The sequence below is a fragment of the Notolepis coatsorum genome, assembly GCF_963971535.1.
Source record: "Notolepis coatsorum genome assembly, chromosome: 5".
Lineage (NCBI taxonomy): Eukaryota > Metazoa > Chordata > Actinopteri > Aulopiformes > Paralepididae > Notolepis > Notolepis coatsorum.
Window position 1 is genome coordinate 147525296 of NC_140169.1, and position 17500 is coordinate 147542795.

Here is a 17500-nt window from a genome sequence, read left to right on the forward strand (position 1 = left end):
TGCTGTAAATGTTGTTTGTTTATTAAAATAACTGGTCTACATGTTAAAATAATAGCTCTACACTACACAACAGCCATCACTGATAGAGTGTTTGGTAAGTAACGTGGGTCTCCCAGTCTCCCAGATTGGATAAAGCACTCCATACGGTATTCATGTAATATTGTATTTATTATTTAAAGACATTTCAATGCACACATTTCTACAACATAACAATAATATATATCAATAACTATCTATATAGTATAAAATGAACATAGGCATAAAATCAGCACACAGATTGATGGAATAAAAAACAATGCATAAATTGCAGACATAAGAATAGGTATGAAAGACAATAAAAGTAGTGCAATGTAAACGTGCAGACTTAAGAATGGCATAAAATAAGTACAATAGTATAATGTCGCTCAAAGGCCCCCCCCCCCCCCCCCCCCCCGGAACAGTCAGTCCCCCAAACACCCCACACATCAATCCCTACCACATCCCCATCCAAGACCCCCCCCCCCCCCCCCCCCCTAACCCCGATAAAGCATGTCATGACCGAAGGAAAACACAAAACAGACCCCCCCCGGTCCCGGTGGTCCCGCCACCAGGAGGAGAACCAGCGAATCCCATCCAATGTTACGGAGACCTATGTTACTGACCAAACACTCTATATCAGTGATGGCTGTCAGAATGTAGAGCTATTTACCACTTATTTTAACAAAAAGACAGCGCCTTTAATAATGACAAACCTGAATAATGATTGCTGGGATGTGCCGGTGATACTGATCGAAGCATTTAAACACCTCATCTTACTAATCATTTATAGTTTCCTTGGTTTTGTGTGTCTTATGTGAGTTCTGTTTCAATGGGTAACCGATTGCAGTATTCTGTTTAATCGTGTACTGTATGCAGGGATATATGTAATCACGATTTGGGAAAAATGCATATAAGTACCTTATCTATGTCTTTACCCGGGATATTAGCTAGTATCCGGAATATGAATGTGCACGTAAACACACTCCATGAGGAAGACCATGGTGGTTAGGAGGAAGGTTAAACCCACTCAGAGCTGCCCAGTTCTTATTCTGCTGTTAACCACTTTTTATAATAACGCACATAAGAGCACTTTTATTGGATGCTAGAATGATGTTGGCCTCCATTGGCCATCTAAAAAAAATTATATATACAGTATATATATATATATATATATATATATATATATATATATATATATATATATATATATATATATATATATATATATATATATATATATATAAAAGTCATTACTGTATTTATTCAGGCAGCTTATTACATGTCATACTGAGTTAGTAGTTTGTGTTGAACGTACAGTAGTTTCAATAGAGCACTATACAACACGGTATGTTACATACTGTATAGAAACGGAATACAGTGCACCTGTTGAAAAATGTTAGTACTCATATTAGTACCGACTGTTTGTGCATAATGAGAGCACATCACTTAACCCTGTGCCAAATACTCTATAGAATTTATTTTCTTACTGTTTTTTGTTTGTTGTTGTGGTTGTGGTTTTATTTTTTTTTCAATCAAGAGACCGTTAATCTTTGTAGGTCTTCTAATCAACACAGGAATGCAAACGTGCATGTATGATATACTATTATCTCTTAAACGGAAGCCATCGAGTTGGTGTTACATTTATGCTATTTACTCAATTGACAGTGCGGTAGGAGGCACTTCATAGCTGTAATGCATGTGGATGAACCTCTATTTAACTTGATATGTGTGTGTGTGCAGTGTTTCCCCTAGGATCTTTTTCAGGGGGGGTGGTAGGCCCCCCAAAACTACCAGTGTTGTCGCGGGGCGCGCGTGCGTCGCGGACACGTGCAGTAAGGCGGTTGTTAGTATCGGTGCATTTCTCTTATTAACAACACATAAAAATTTACTTATTTACAATTATACATACAGTAGTGACAACACGCATATGAACTATTTACAATACAGGGAGGCACATTATTATTATTTACAACCAGTGTCAGAGCTAGCGCACTCAAGTTGGCGGGGGCCGCCCCGCCAAGGCAATGGTAGGGGAAACACTGGTGTGTGTGTGTGTGTGTGTGTGTGTGTGTGTGTGTGTGTGTGTGTGTGTGTGTGTGTGTGTGTGTGTGTGTGTGTGTGTGTGTGTGTGTGTGTGTGTGTGTGTGTGTGTGTGTGTGTGTGTGTGTGTGTGTGTGTGTGTGTGTGTGTGTGTGTGTGTGTGTGTGTGTGTGTGTGTGTGTGTGTGTGTGTGTGTGTGTGTGTGTGTGTGTGTGTGTGTGTGTGTGTGTGTGTGTGTGTGTGTGTGTGTGTGTGTGTGTGTGTGTGTGTGTGTGTGTGTGTGTGTGTGTGTGTGTGTGTGACTCGAACAAGGGCATAATCATCTTTTTCCTTGGGGGAAATACCATGGCTGGATTATGCCACTTGGCAGGGTGACATGTGGGTCATCATGACCCACAGGGAGAGACATAATTAGGAGGGTCTCCCCCAGGAAGGAATACTAATTTACGGGGCCTTTTGTCAAAGTATATCTGATTAAATTGGGGCCCCTGTACTGTCTTCAAACAGTGACCTCTCTAGGCAAAACATGGTACTGCGCTCTTTGTTTCCATGTGTGGATTAGATTTCAGTGGGTATAGAGGGCAGGGGTTGCTACTGCTGGCCACATTATCTTACAGAGGCATTATAGATTATATGGATGGCTAGTGTGACATCACAAATTACTTCCGTGTCCACTAGCATGTTTAGTCTAATGTTTAGTCTAGACCCTAAAAGGGTCTCAACTCGTATAACTCAAACTAAAAAAAAACTATAGTAAAAGAAAAGCGGTAATGGAGGAAAGCGGTAGTAAGAGACTGTTTTGTTGACATGATTTCTATTTGCTGCAACACGGGACACAGCACTGCACCACAGGACCACTAGCCATCCCTAAACCACAGTATGCTGGCACCCCTTCCAAGTAAAATCACACTCGCATGGGCATATACTGTATTCTAATTTGAATTAGTAAAATAATGCACTTGATAATATACACAAATCCTGGGCCTTCTGTGGTCCTGGACCCCTGGTGGTGCACAGTACGCCCCCTGGTGGTGCACAGTACGCAGTACATACAGTATGTACAGTAGATGCATAATGGACAGAAGGTTGAGGGCAAAACACAAGCACAGTATTTTCTATTGGTGACTCAACCAACCTTTAAAGTGTTCTTTAAAAGAGTTAACATTTCACATCTATACCGGTAGTTGACTATGAGATACGATAGGAATTCATGGGACATTTTATTATGTTTTCAATCCATATCACATCATGTGTACAGTAAGTATTATGTGTGGATGTGACTGTTACAAGGAGAAATTGTAGCCCCCCCCCCCCCCCCCCCACACAAGAATATAATTTGTTTTGATAAGTACCATAAATAAAATGATATTTATTTTCATAATCTGTATTATCTTGAGATGTGCAAATGTTGCTTATAATGTGTAGATGTGTGTGTATGTATCACATGCGAGTATAATGCTGTATTATACACTCGAATGCTATTGCCTTATTATCACCTTTTCAGTATAGTTTGTGGACAGGTGATGTCACTCACAATTTGCATAATTCCACTCTGCAAATGCCTAATGAATTTCACTAAGAGACATAAGTGTTACAGACTGAGAGCTGGAAACAAATTAATATTGAGATAATGTTTTACGAGCCAGAGTCTGGTTCCTGAGAGGAGATCTAAAAGAGACCTTTTGTTTCTTGGGAGTAATGCATCGTAAATAAATAGGCGTTACTCAAGTAGGTCATAATGTCTATCACATTGTTTTGTTTAAAATCTGGCACTGAATGTTGCGTTGCAGTATTTGTGTTTTGTGTTAGTACAGTTTGTTAGAGAGCAAAATGTAAATAACACTTGAACAATCATTATTCTTTCTATGAAAGAGGTATCGCTTTTTATTTTTTGCTTTTCATTTATTGTTTTTTTGCGAATTTGATCAATCATTGTTTATTGTCATCAGCTCATATTTTATTTGACCTGTTCACTGTCAAACATTGGTGTTTAATCAAATTCAATAAATTGCCTTGGAATAAAGTCATGAAGAGCCTGTTGTCCTCATGTCTGTCCTTTCAGTTTAACCCTTTCACTACCACATGGTTAACCCTTTCACTGCGACAATACAGCAGGTTAACCCTTTCACTGTCACACTACAGACGGTTAACCCTTTCACTACCACACTACAGAAGGTTAACCATCTTGGTTGGGTCTAATCTGTGTCTAATGAATGGGTTCTTGTGTTGGGTTATGTGTTGTTTTGGAATGTCTTTGTCTAGTGGTTATGAGGAGTATTAGAGTATGAGTGTGTGGAATGTTGTGCTGTTTTTGAGCACGTTTTAGGTTTCTCTGAGATGTCTTTGTTTGTTGTTTTATTGATATTTGTTGTTTTATTGATATTTGTTATTGTTCTATATTAGAAAACTTGGCATACATATTTGTTTGTATGTCTGATTTTGATTGGTTTAATGTTCTATAATTGTTTGTATATTTTATTGGTGTTTTATTGATTTGTTTTGTTTTTATGTTGTTTTATTGATTATTCTTGTTTAATTTTATATGTTTGGATCCAGACCCCAGGAAGGATAGTCGCTGCTGAGGCAGTGACTAATGGGGTAGTGTGGTAGTGAAAGGGTTACCCTTCTGTAGTGTGGTAGTGAAAGGTTAACCGTCTGTAGTGTGGTAGTGAAAGGGTTACCCTTCTGTAGTGTGGTAGTGAAAGGGTTAACTTCGTGACCTGTCCTCATGTCTGTCATATCAGCACCTGGACAGATCCCAGGTCTTCCACTTCCTAAATCTCCCTCTCAAGACACAACCTAATACTGTTTTGCTGTGGCCTCCATTAACCCCTTATGGCTAATAGTGGTGCGGTTTAGCTACTAATATAGTGATCATGATTTTAATCATTGATTTTGTGATAAAAGTTGACAAACTTGATCAGTTCAATCCATAATATAAAATGTATTCAGATAATGGAGGTGTCAGGGGCGGTCGGTGGCGTAGTGGAGATTGCGCTCGTCACCAATGCAAGAGACTGCGGTCTCGACTCCCAGAGTCAGCATTGCCTGCGGCTTGGGCCGATCGTCATACTAACTCGTTTGGCTGAGTTAGCGGGAGGGAAGTCGTGGGTGGTAATCTGGCGTTGTGGACAGCGTCAGGTCTGGGCGCCTGCTCAGCGAAAGGCAGGAAATGGTGAAGGCAGCGTGACCTCCCACGCGTTACGCTTCACCAATGAGAGTCCTCGCTGCCAGGTGAAAAGAGAGCCGCTGGCTGTCTCCACATGTGTCGGAGGAAGCATATGGTAGACTTCAGGGTTCCCTTGTACCGACCAGTAGGGGGAACATGCGCGCAACGACCAGGTAGAGGAGGGGGGAATTGGCATAACGACTAAATTGGGATGGGGAGAAAAAGCATAGAAAATCAGGCGGAGAAAAAGAGGATTAAAAAAAAAAAAGATAATGGAGGTGTCGCAAATTTGGCCCCGGAGGGCCACAGCACTCAGTTTCAGATGATTGATTGATTGATTGAAAACTTTATTAACAGATTGCAGAATGGGTACAATACAGTACAGCTCAATACACACAATTGTTAAGGGGATGCAGACCAGAGAAAGACTTTCGTCTTGTTTACATCAGGGTCCCCCATTTTCAATTCATCAGGACATATATGACATACATGACATACAGATAGTCAGTACTGCTACATCTATACATTTATGACATACCAGATTTGCAAATACAGTACTGTTTGTGATACAGAAGGAGTCAAGAAAAGGGAGTATATACATTTGACGTAGAAACTGTACATTGGAGGAGGTTGGGTGGGGGGGGTTGGGTACATTGGGATATTGACAAACATACTGGGTAATTTACATTGGAGGTGGTTGGGGGGGGGGGGAGAAACACTGTATAAACAAGCAAAACTGTACATTGAGGGGGGGGAGGAGACACTGTACAAAAAAGCAAAATTGTACATTGGACTATTGACAAAACCATACTAGGTAAATTACTGTACATTGGAGGGGGTTGGGTTAGGATATTTACAGGGGCCAGTTTTGAATTGCAGTCTCCCGTAGGTGTCCCTTGAGAGTGGTTTTGAAAGTGGGTAGTGATCCACATTCCTTTACAGCTTTGGGTAGGGCGTTCCACATTGATGTGGCATAATTGCGAAACGTGTTTAGTCCCTTATTTGAGCCGAATCTGGGTTTAACATGATTTGTGGAGCTCCCTCTGGTGTTGTGATCGTGGTATTCACTGACCTTTGGGAAGTATTTTGACATGTACATGGGTACCTTGGTCGTGTAGTGTATCTTGTAGACCAGGCCCATTGCAAGTTGCTGTACTCTGTCGTCTACTCTAAGCCATCCTAGGTTGTCAAAGTGGGCAGGGGTGAGGTGGGTTCTAGGAGTAAGGTCAAGCAGTAGTCTGACCAGTTTGTTTTGAGATGTTTGTAATTTTGTTTTTAGCGCCTTTGAGGTGCTTTGGTACCATGAGGTGCAAGCATAGTCGTAGTACCCTTGAATGAGTGCTCATGCCAGAGTCTTCAGGGTATTCTTGTTTACCAGAGAGGAGATCCGGTACAAGAATCGAGTTCGTTGGTTGACTTTTTTTATTACATTGGATGCCATTTTGTCACAGGAGAGATTAGCCTCTAGGATGGAACCCAGGTAGGTAATTTCATCTTTCCTTGTGACAATATTGTCACCCACTGTAACTGAGAAGCCATCTGTCGTGGCTTCCTTCCATTGTCAATCAATCAATCAATCAGTCCTTCCATCAAGCCACTAGACGCTTTAAACAGACAGTTCTAACTTGTTTCTTTCCTTAGATTACTCACAGTTCGAAGTGTTGCTTGGCCTCCGATGGTTTCGATGATGTTGCGATGTGTTTGCTCAAAATAAAGTACCAAACATTTGCACATGCAACAAAGAAAATAGGCCTTTACAATATCCAAAAGAAAATATGCAAAACTCAAAGTAAATAACAAACAACTTAGGTATTCTTTCTTTCTTGATAATGCTTATATAACTTTATAACTTAAAGGGTATTTGTACAAGTTGTATGTACGTATAATACGAAAAGGTACGTTATGAAAAGGTAGGAAAAAGTATGAAACGATATGAAACGGTTAAAAACTGTTTCCCGACCGCGTCTCTCAACAGGTTGCCTTCATTGCGGCTTTAGCGCAAGGCGCTGTGGGATTTGTAGTCCTTTGTAGTGCGTTGACTACAGACGTCACAATTAAGTGGCTTTCTTATGAAAATCAAAATACTGGCTCTAACACCGTCGGTCTTGCTGAGTTTGTTATTTGAACCAAAGAGAATGGACTCTGTTTTGCCCATGTGTAATGATAGTTTGTTATCAGCGAGCCATATGCAGATTCTGCCTAGTTCCGAGCTGAGGGTTTTTTAAACCTGTAACTTGTTCTTGTCAGAGACCAGCAGGGCTGAGTCGTCCGCAAACAGGAACAAGTTGCAGTCACAAGCTGACGACATGTCATTTGCATAAATTAGGAACAGTAGCGGTCCTAGTATGCTTCCTTGTGGAACACCACAGCTCACTGTGAGGGGGGGGATAGGGTACCGTTTACCTCCACCATCTGTTCTCTCCCCTCAAGGTAGGATTGCATCCAGCTCACTGATAGACTATCAAAACCAATTGCTTTTAGCTTGTGTGGTAAATATTGAGTTGAATTTCATAAATAATATGTGTGAATAGTTAAAGAAGTCATCACAGCTACTCTGCCAACTAGCAGAGTGGGATTTCAGTGCTAATTATGGATGGAACAGGGGTGACAGAAGAGCCATTCTCCACCCCCACTATGTGGCCAGATTAGTACTGTATGGTAATAAGGCCCAAAGGGTCAAAGCGTATTCACACCCCCCCACCAGAGGACATCATGTCACACCCCCCCTCGTGAGACAAGACCCAACACCGCGACCACACGGACGGGGGCCACAGACGGGCCCCCTCTGTCTCTGTCCCATCATGTCGCCACAACCCAGGGGGGGGGGCTGCCAGCCCCCACCAGAGGACATCAGGCCAGCCCCCACCCGTCTCTGTCCCCACAGGAGACGCATGATTGGATCAACTGTATTAGTAATATGTACCATTATTGGCTAGAAATGATAGTATATAAGGGGATACCAAATGGTAGTTCGGGAGCTCTCAGACCGGACCGACCCCAGGGGGTCTGTTGGGCTCCACCGCTCCTCCCGACCAGAGAAACTACTGCTTTTTGATGTAAGTAAGCCGGATGGAACCCGTATGTTTGGTTAGACTAGAATGTAACTTAGCTTAGAAACCAGGCTTACTTATATGCAAAAAAGGGCTTACAGTAAACTATGTATGTTCAAATTATGTTAACGAGGGACTGTTTTATGTACATTATTGAGGTTTGAGATGCAAACCTGATTGTGATATTTCTGTACAACAGACAGCCCTGTTAATGTTTTCTGATAATCTTTTGTATGTGAAAGGCAACCTTTTATTCACTCTTGGCCCTGGCTCAAATAAATCAGCTGAGTTGAACTACAGTTCTGGTTTGTCTGGCGTGCACGTTTATTCCTCATCTGCTAAGTCATTATTGTAGAAGTTCTGTGGGAATTTACCACACTTGTCAATCAGAATGGAGTGATTGACCGTGTCAAAGGCCTTTTGTAGGTCCAGCATGACCATGCCGCAGTATTTGCCTGCGTCCACCTCTTGTTTGATGTGGTCATTCAAATAGAGAAGGCATGTGTCAGTGGAGTGGGATGTTCTGAAGCCAGATTGGAATTCGTAGATTAGATTTTTTTCCGCTAGGTACTTTTCGACCTGTTCGTAGACTATTTTTTCCATGACTTTCGAGATGGAGGTGAGAATAGAAACAGGGCGGTAGTTGCCTGGGTCTAATTTGCTGCCCTTTTTGTGCAGAGGGGTCACCCTCGCAATTTTGAAGTCCTTGGGGACGTGTCCCTGTTTTATGGAGAGGTTTATTATGTGTGTGATGATTGGGGTGATGGCGGCTGCTGAGTCTCTGAGGAATTTGGAGGGGATGTTGTCATGGCCAGTGGCCTTGTTAGGTTGGAGGGCGCTCAGTTTATTGAGTACCTCATCTGTTGTTACCATTTCCAGCTTGAAGTCGTCCTTGTGGACCCCTAGGTTTTTGTAGTAAGCTACTATGTGTTCTACCCCATAAAGCCCTGAGTGGGAGGGTAGTTTGTTTACCAGTGTTGTGGCTATGTTTGTGAAGAAAATGTTTAAGTAATTGGCTACATCCAGCTTGTCTGTGATGAGCGTGTTGTCCGTTTTTATGTTTATGTTTGAGAATCTGGTTTTAAGTTTTTTACTGCATCCTAGTTGATTATTGAGTAATTTCCAAAGTTCACATGGTTTGTTTTTGTTTTCCTCAGTTTTGTCATTGATGAAATTCTTTTTTGCAGTTTTGATCATGGAGTTTACGTTGTTTCTTAGTCTGTTTCTTTCTAGTTTGAGTTCAGTCACGTGGGCTTGGAGTTCACTGCTCGTGCTTATGGTAAGCTTTGACTGACTTTTACGAAACTCAGAGCATTTTTTGTCTCTGGTTTTCATAGCGGCCAGTATTTCGGAGTGCATCCACGGCTCAGCGCGATTTTTTACCCTGGTGGTTCTTAGGGGGGCCATGTCGTTTAGTATTGTTGAGAATTTGGTTTTGAAACCAAGCCATGTTTCTTCGACCAGTGTACCATTGAGTTCATCTGACCAGTCCAGACTCTCCAGTTCAAGGTTGAAGGCCTCGCTAGAGTAGGTTTTGAGGTCTCTAGATGTGACTGTTTTGTGGCAGCCAGCCTTTTGTTTTAGCTTTTTGCGGGTACAGAATATCATATAATGATCACTTAACCCGCATGCTATAACCCCTTTATTGGAGATCTTGGACTTGTCGGAGGTCAGAATGAGGTCAATGGTAGTCTGAGTTGATTCACATACACGTGTGGGTTGGGTGATTAGCTGGCTGAGGCCGTGCAGATCACAAAACCTACTGAATGACTTGAAGACGGGTGCATCTAGCTTTAACCCTTTCACTGCCACACTACAGAAGCTTAACCCTTTCACTACTACACTACAGACGGTTAACCGTCTGTAGTGTGGTAGTGAAGGGGTTAACATCATCAAACCTTTATTTGAATAGGCAGGTTCACAACCTTCTGTAGTGTGAAAGGGTTAAGAACGAGCCGTGGGCCATCTTCCTCTATAAAGCATTACTTGGACTGTTACCTCTATATCTCTCTGTACACACCTGACCGTTGTGTCAAACTCTTCCTACAGCTTGCATTCTCAGGACTTTCTATCCACCTCAGTCCCACGAGTTTGCACTGAGTTTCGGAAGAGGGCTTTTGTGTACTCTGCTCCGTTTACCTGGAATGGACTTCAAAAATCTCTTAAACTCGGCTTTTATTACTTTTGCACAGTTTTAAAACACTCATTACTGACCTTTTAATCACCGATATGGGAGTGTGCAAATGCTTCTCAGGTTAAGCATTTGCTCTCCGGGCTGCTGCTTGCTCTTTTTACCTTTATGTTTTTGTCCTTTGTCTATGTTCATTTACTGTCCTGTATGGTTGTTTGTTGTTGGTTTATGTCAGGTGTTGCTTGAAAAAGAGCTCTTTGAGCTCAAGCTTCTTACCTGGTGAAATAAAGGTTAAATAAAAATGGGTAATGTGAACCCTAGTTCATTCATAAACTAATGCCAAGTCCCTTTCTGTACAAGCTGATTGGAATTAACTGTAGCCTACTTTGTGTGAATCTACCCACACTGCCAACACAAACACTGCCCAAGGTACTGGCATTACAACTGGAGTTGGACCCCGGGCACCGCACTGTGTATGGCTGCCCACCAGGGGTGTAAAGTACTTGAGTAATTGTACTTCGTTACAATACTTAAGTACTGTTTTTGAGGATTTGTACTTTACTCGAGTATTATTAGGTTTGTATACTTCTACTTTTACTCAATTACATTTCAGAGGGAAAAAAATTACTTTTTACTCCCTAGATTTAAAATGCAGAACTGCAAAGTACAAATCTCGCAGGTCCAACCATTTTAATTACTATAGTTGTTTCTCTGGCCGAACTAACGCTAACGTTATTAATCCTGCGGCCGCGCTTTATTTAAAAACAGCCAATCAAATCCCCATCAATGGAAAATGAACCCGCCCATACCCGTGCTGATTGGTCCTTGTGTACACAGACCTTCCATGTACAGTACTGCACACTTCCATGTACAGTAGCAGATTCCTGGATGTCCACATGAGGCAGGGCGCTGTCCAGGTGCTGAAATTGGAACCCTGAACTATTGCCCCTGAACTTCCCCCAAAGGGAGGCGGCAGCTGTAGCAACAATATACCTATTTGACATAGCTGTACAATGCTATACATAGGCCAAGTTGTACTTCTTACACACAACTATATTATGGTAGCGGTTCAAGAATGACAGTCAAGCTGACTTCAAATCATGTGTGACTTTGGCTCTCAAAGGGAACAAATTAAAACATGTATAAAAACTATTTGTTGTTGTACATTTTTTCAAGTGTTTAAAAAAAAAAGCGAGTAATAACTATCTAAGCTGAGTTTTTATTTATTTATTTTTTTTGAATATGTGTTAGGTAGCTGAACATTGTGACAGCCATCACTGATACAGAGTGCCTGGTCAGTAACATGGGTCTGACAGCCATCACTGATACAGAGTGTCTGGTCAGTAACATGGGTCTGACAGGAGTGACAGCCATCACTGATACAGTGTGTCTGGTCAGTAACATGTGTCTGACAGCCATCACTGATACAAGGTGTCTGGTCAGTAACATGGGTCTGACAGCCATCACTGATACAGAGTGTCTGGTCAGTAACATGGGTCTGACAGCCATCACTGATACAGAGTGTCTGGTCAGTAACATGGGTCTGACAGCCATCACTGATACAGAGTGTCTGGACAGTAACATGGGTCTGACAGCCATCACTGATACAGTGTGTCTGGTCAGTAACATGTGTCTGAGACTGACAGCCATCACTGATACAGAGTGTCTGGTCAGTAACATGGGTCTGACAGGAGTGACAGCCATCACTGATACAGTGTGTCTGGTCAGTAACATGTGTCTGACAGCCATCACTGATACAAGGTGTCTGGTCAGTAACATGGGTCTGACAGCCATCACTGATACAGAGTGTCTGGTCAGTAACATGGGTCTGACAGCCATCACTGATACAGAGTGTCTGGTCAGTAACATGGGTCTGACAGCCATCACTGATACAGAGTGTCTGGACAGTAACATGGGTCTGACAGGAGTGACAGCCATCACTGATACAGTGTGTCTGCCTGGTCACTGTCAGTAACATGTGTCTGACAGCCATCACTGATACAGAGTGTCTGGTCAGTAACATGGGTCTCTCCACTCTGCAGTAAACACAAAATACATCTTCTGTTCGCACTTTATCCAATCAGGAGAGAGAAGTACCCTAGATATATTTTTACGTATTTCAAGAAATATTGCCAAACCAAATTAGCTGGCACATTATTTTACTTGTTTCAAGAACATTATTTGGTTAAAACTAGTTTGTATTTAATATTTCTTATTTTTGTCAGACCATTTTCTGCAGCGTGGAGTTCCTTCTTCTCCTGATTGGATAAGGTGGGGACGGGGATACCAGAAGATTTACTATTTTCTGTTGACTATTTTATTAACATGTAGACCACTTGTTTATTTAACAAACAAAACACCACGTACAGCACCTTTCATCTTGCTGTACACTTCGCTGTGTTAGCCGTGTGGTATTACTGAAGCCTATAATAATGAAAGGTTATTGATTATTCTAAGGATCACAGATGGCTCTGCGGGCATTACCATTTGCGGGAGGAGTTCCCGAAACCCAGCGACACCATTGGCTCCGGCCCTCGGCGCTGCACCCCTCCCGACGGGCTCCCGGTCCCGAGCGCTGTCCTGCAGGAGTATGCAACGGGACAAGCACCTGCAGCAACGGAACCCGGTTTGTCCTGTATATGAATGACGGATTCGGCGACACTATAGACCTAGAGGCTATATTATACATCCTCCGCTATATGGAAACATGTTCGTTGTTATCTAGTTATTGCTTCTTGGTAACAACGTGATTCTGTGCGGACTCCGGTAGTTCTTGTCTCTTGTGTACACCGCGCAGATCACCGATCGCAGCTGCCTCTCAGTCTACTCTACTGCAGAGGAATACAGACAGACTGCATATTGGTCTTGCCTAGGAATTCCGATTTCAAAAGGTAAAATACATTTGAAGTATTCGCCCCCTCCCCCCTAGTCGCTCTGTGTTGAGTCTACAGTCCAGGGAGCCACGTCCTTGCTGGTTGTAAAGAGAGAGATGATAGCAGCACCGTGGAGATGCTTTAAGCCTGGTCGAACTTTGGCCTAGTTTGATGGTCAGAGCTGTCAAAATAAAAGATGCTGGTTAATACGATCATTCATATCCTTGTCACTAACTTACTTTGGTTTTGTCCACTCGTTTTGTCCAATTCACTATGAATTGAAAATGGGGGACCCTGATGTAAACAAGACGAAAGTCTTTCTCTGGTCTGCATCCCCTTAACAATTGTGTGTATTGAGCCGTACTGTGTTGTACCCATTCTGCAATCTGTTAAATAAAGTTTTCATTCATTCATTCATTCATTCATTCATTCATTCATTCATTCATTCATTCATTCATTCATTCATTCATTCATCCATTCATTCATTCATTCATCCATTCATTCATTCATTGTTTCTGGAATGGAATGGAATGGAACAGAATAGAATAGTGATGGGGAAAGTAGCAAATAGGATATAATGGATTATATTAACCCTTTCACTGCCACACTACCAAAGGGTTAACCCTTTCACTGCGACAATACAGGAGGTTAACCCTTTCACTGCCGCACGACAGCAGGTGAACGCTTTTGCTACCACACTACAGAAGGTTAACCCTTTCACTGCCACACGACAGCAGGTTAACCCCGACCACACTACAGAAGGTTAACCCTTTCACTACCACACTACAGACGGTTAAGGGTAGTGAAAGGTTAACCTTCTGTAGTGTGGTAGTGAAAGGTTAACCTTCTGTAGTGTGGTAGTGAAAGGTTAACCGTCTGTAGTGTGGTAGTGAAAGGGTTAACCTTCTGTAGTGTGGTAGTGAAAGGGTTAACCTTCTGTAGTGTGGTAGTGAAAGGTTAACCTTCTGTAGTGTGGTAGTGAAAGGGTTAACCTTCTGTAGTGTGGTAGTGAAAGGGTTAACCTTCTGTAGTGTGGTAGTGAAAGGTTAACCGTCTGTAGTGTGGTAGTGAAAGGGTTAACCTTCTGTAGTGTGGTAGTGAAAGGTTAACCTTCTGTAGTGTGGTAGTGAAAGGTTAACCTTCTGTAGTGTGGTGGTGAAAGGGTTAAAATAGATACAGCAGCCTCCAGATGACATCATGCCGTGTGGAACAGGGTCTATTCTATTGTGTTGTAACCAAGGAACCAGAGACCATGTTCAACCTCCTCTATAAACACCCCTGCTGTCCCACAGTATGGAGTCAGAGGAGGGGGAGGAGTCAGGCAGGACGGGCCTAGAGGAGGGGGAGGAGCTGGTGGACATACTGGAGGATAGGAGGCGGGGCAGCGACATTGGCCACGCCCTCAGGACCTTTAACCCCCAGCCCTACAGAGGAGCCCTGCCCTGTTCCGCCGAAGACCTCAAAACAGCCGTGCTGGACTCCCAGTACCTCCGCTACATCACCAAGGAGGTGTGTGTGCGCTTGTGTGCGCGCGTGTGTGCGCGCGTGTGTGCGCGCGTGTGTGCGCGCGTGTGTGCGCGCGTGTGTGTGTGTGTGTGTGTGTGTGTGTGTGTGTGTGTGTGTGTGTGTGTGTGTGTTTGCGTGCGTGTGTGTGTGTGTGTGTGCGTGCGTGTGTGCGCGTGTGTGTGTGCGTGTACGTATGGTACTCGGCTCTCTCTACATGTACATGTGTATGTGTTAGCGACGGATGGGTACCGAATCTGGTACTTTTAAGGGTATCGACAGAGTGCCGTCAGTACTACCGAGTACCAACTCACGTGAGATCCACCGGGTGCCTCACATCAACGTTCACGTCGTGCACAATACTTAGGGTTAACCCTTTCTTCTACCTAGGATTTGACTAGCTAACAACAAAGCAGTCGGGGCAATGGCAAGCCGGAAATGGTTGCAAGTGTGGTTACACTTCACAAAGCTAGATGCAGACAACGCTCGCTGCAATATTGTATATTATATTATACAGCCCAAATGGAATGATAAAAAAATATATATATATTATAATAATTATATATATACGGCAAATTTTGGCCAATCACAGTCGACTATCCAAATCCTTAGTCGGGGACAGCCCTAATTGATATGCACTGTCCCTGATCAAATAAACTGAGTAAACTAAACTTGTGACCCTCAGATGGCCGTGCAGACGGGGTGCTCCGAGGAGGAGGTGAGGGAGGAGGCCGGGGGCATCCTGGAGGAGATGACCCACAACATGCAGCTGGGCTTCGTCCGCCTCATGGGTTTCACCCTCAGCAAGGTGTTCAAGAGACTGTTCAGCAGCATCCACGTCAACCAGGAGGGTCTGCACCGGGTCAGCAGAGGAGACGCCCATGTGTTTGATTGATTGAGTGATTGATTCATTGATTCATTGAAAACGTTATTAACAGATTACAGAATGGGTATACAATACGGTACAGCTCAATCAATACAAACAACTGCTAAGGGGATGAAGAGCAGAGAAAGACGTTCGTCTTGTTTACATCAGGGTCCCCCATTTTCTATTCATCAAGACATTTAGAGACGTACAGATACGATGTGAGATGTAAGAAGAAGATGTTCTACTGTGTACACCTAAGGAACACGTCAACATTATGAGAAACACGCTTTTACCGTCTTCTCCGGAGTCAGACAAGAAGATAGATACCAGTGTCCTCTCTGTGCGTTCAGTAGAAAGCTAGCCTGGCTTAGGACAAACGTATGGAAGTGGATATGGACCAGCTAGCCAGCTAGCTGTTGGGGAAAAGACACCACTCTTTAAGCTACTGTAGGCTAGTGATCGGATAGTATCCGCTTCCATTCATTTGTGTTGCAATTCATTTGAAATTGGTATCTATCTTCTTGTCTGACTCTGCAGAAGACGGCAAGCTTCTCCAGAGTCAGACAGAGTGTCAGCCAGCGTGTGCTCCTTTATTAATGTTACCAGATATGATGGGAACAATGTTACCAGATAATAGATATGGTATTATAAAGTGTCAGTATATTAAACCAGGAAGAATGGAACTGGGTCAGGAAAGAGTAAAACCTATTTCACCCAGTGCACACTTAAAGCTGCAACAATGGAAAACAAATATTGGCCTAATTCCCCATGCCTAATGTTTTTTATACATTTTCTTTAGAACAGAGTAGTTCCCAAACAACATACTCTGATGTACTTCCGTATTTACCATTTATCATCTCAGGAGCTTGGTTCCATTATCGATCGTGATTAACTACATTACAAACATGGAAGAAAGACCGGCCAAGGAAGTCCGAAAATAATAGCCATTGTATAGAACACAACACAGCACACCACTTAGTGGTTCGGTGGTGTACTGCACCCCACGCGTTGAACTGACGTGGAAGTATGTCGATTCTAGCTCACAACAACACATGCGCAAAATATCGGCGACAGCCAACGTTGAAGAATATCTCAGCCTTAAAGACGCTCATGGGAAACGTATTGTGAGCACAGACGCAGTGTCGCTCGTGGTCAACAGGCATAACAATTACACAATATCGCTTAAGATATTCCTTTATTGATCCCCTTGGGGAAATTCAGGCATCCTAGCAGCATGGGGGAGGGGGGGGGGGTACAGGTAGTATAATACATGGTACAGCTGACATAATTATAGTACAGTGGAGATGTAAAAATATCATAAAAAAGCAGTGTACCAATGTAACAAATCAATATATTAAAGTATTGGAGTTTGTTACTGTGATTGGGAAAGGGATACATGCTGTTATTAAACATAGTCAATATGTTTAAACCATAAGGCACTCAACAGGATCAAGAGAAGTACTGGAGAGTGTCAATAGTAAAGTAACTGTTGTTAACTGATAGCTGTCGATCTTTGACCTGACTGTCAACCTATCCACCACGTGGGAGCCCAAGTAGATAAGGAATGGAGATCAGGATTATGGACAAACAGACAGACACACACACGCACACACGCGCGCACACACACACGCGCGCACACACACGCACACACACAAGCAATTACAATACCCATTCTGAAATCTGTTAATAAAGTTTTCAATCAATCAATACCTCCTTGCATCATGTGTAATGGCAATTTCTCTACTTGAATAGTCGATGCACTGAAAGACATTTCTTTGTCCCGCCCCTTCAGCTCCAACAGGCCATTCAGGAGTTTCCTGTCATCCTGATGCCCAATCACAGGAGTTA

The 17500-nt window shown here is 42.9% G+C and overlaps 1 pseudogene across 1 annotated transcript in view; it reads left to right on the forward strand.

Annotated features, from left to right (window-relative positions):
- Positions 1–12873: 12873 nt before the first annotated feature.
- LOC311228415 (dihydroxyacetone phosphate acyltransferase-like) overlaps positions 12874–17500 on the forward strand; it is a 67561-nt pseudogene continuing 62934 nt past the window's right edge. Inside the window, exons 1-4 of the transcript in view lie at positions 12874–13034; positions 14574–14790; positions 15470–15646; positions 17445–17500. The exon at positions 17445–17500 is cut by the window's right edge and continues 101 nt beyond it. The product of the transcript in view is annotated as a dihydroxyacetone phosphate acyltransferase-like (transcript). The remainder of the gene's footprint in view (positions 13035–14573; positions 14791–15469; positions 15647–17444) is intronic.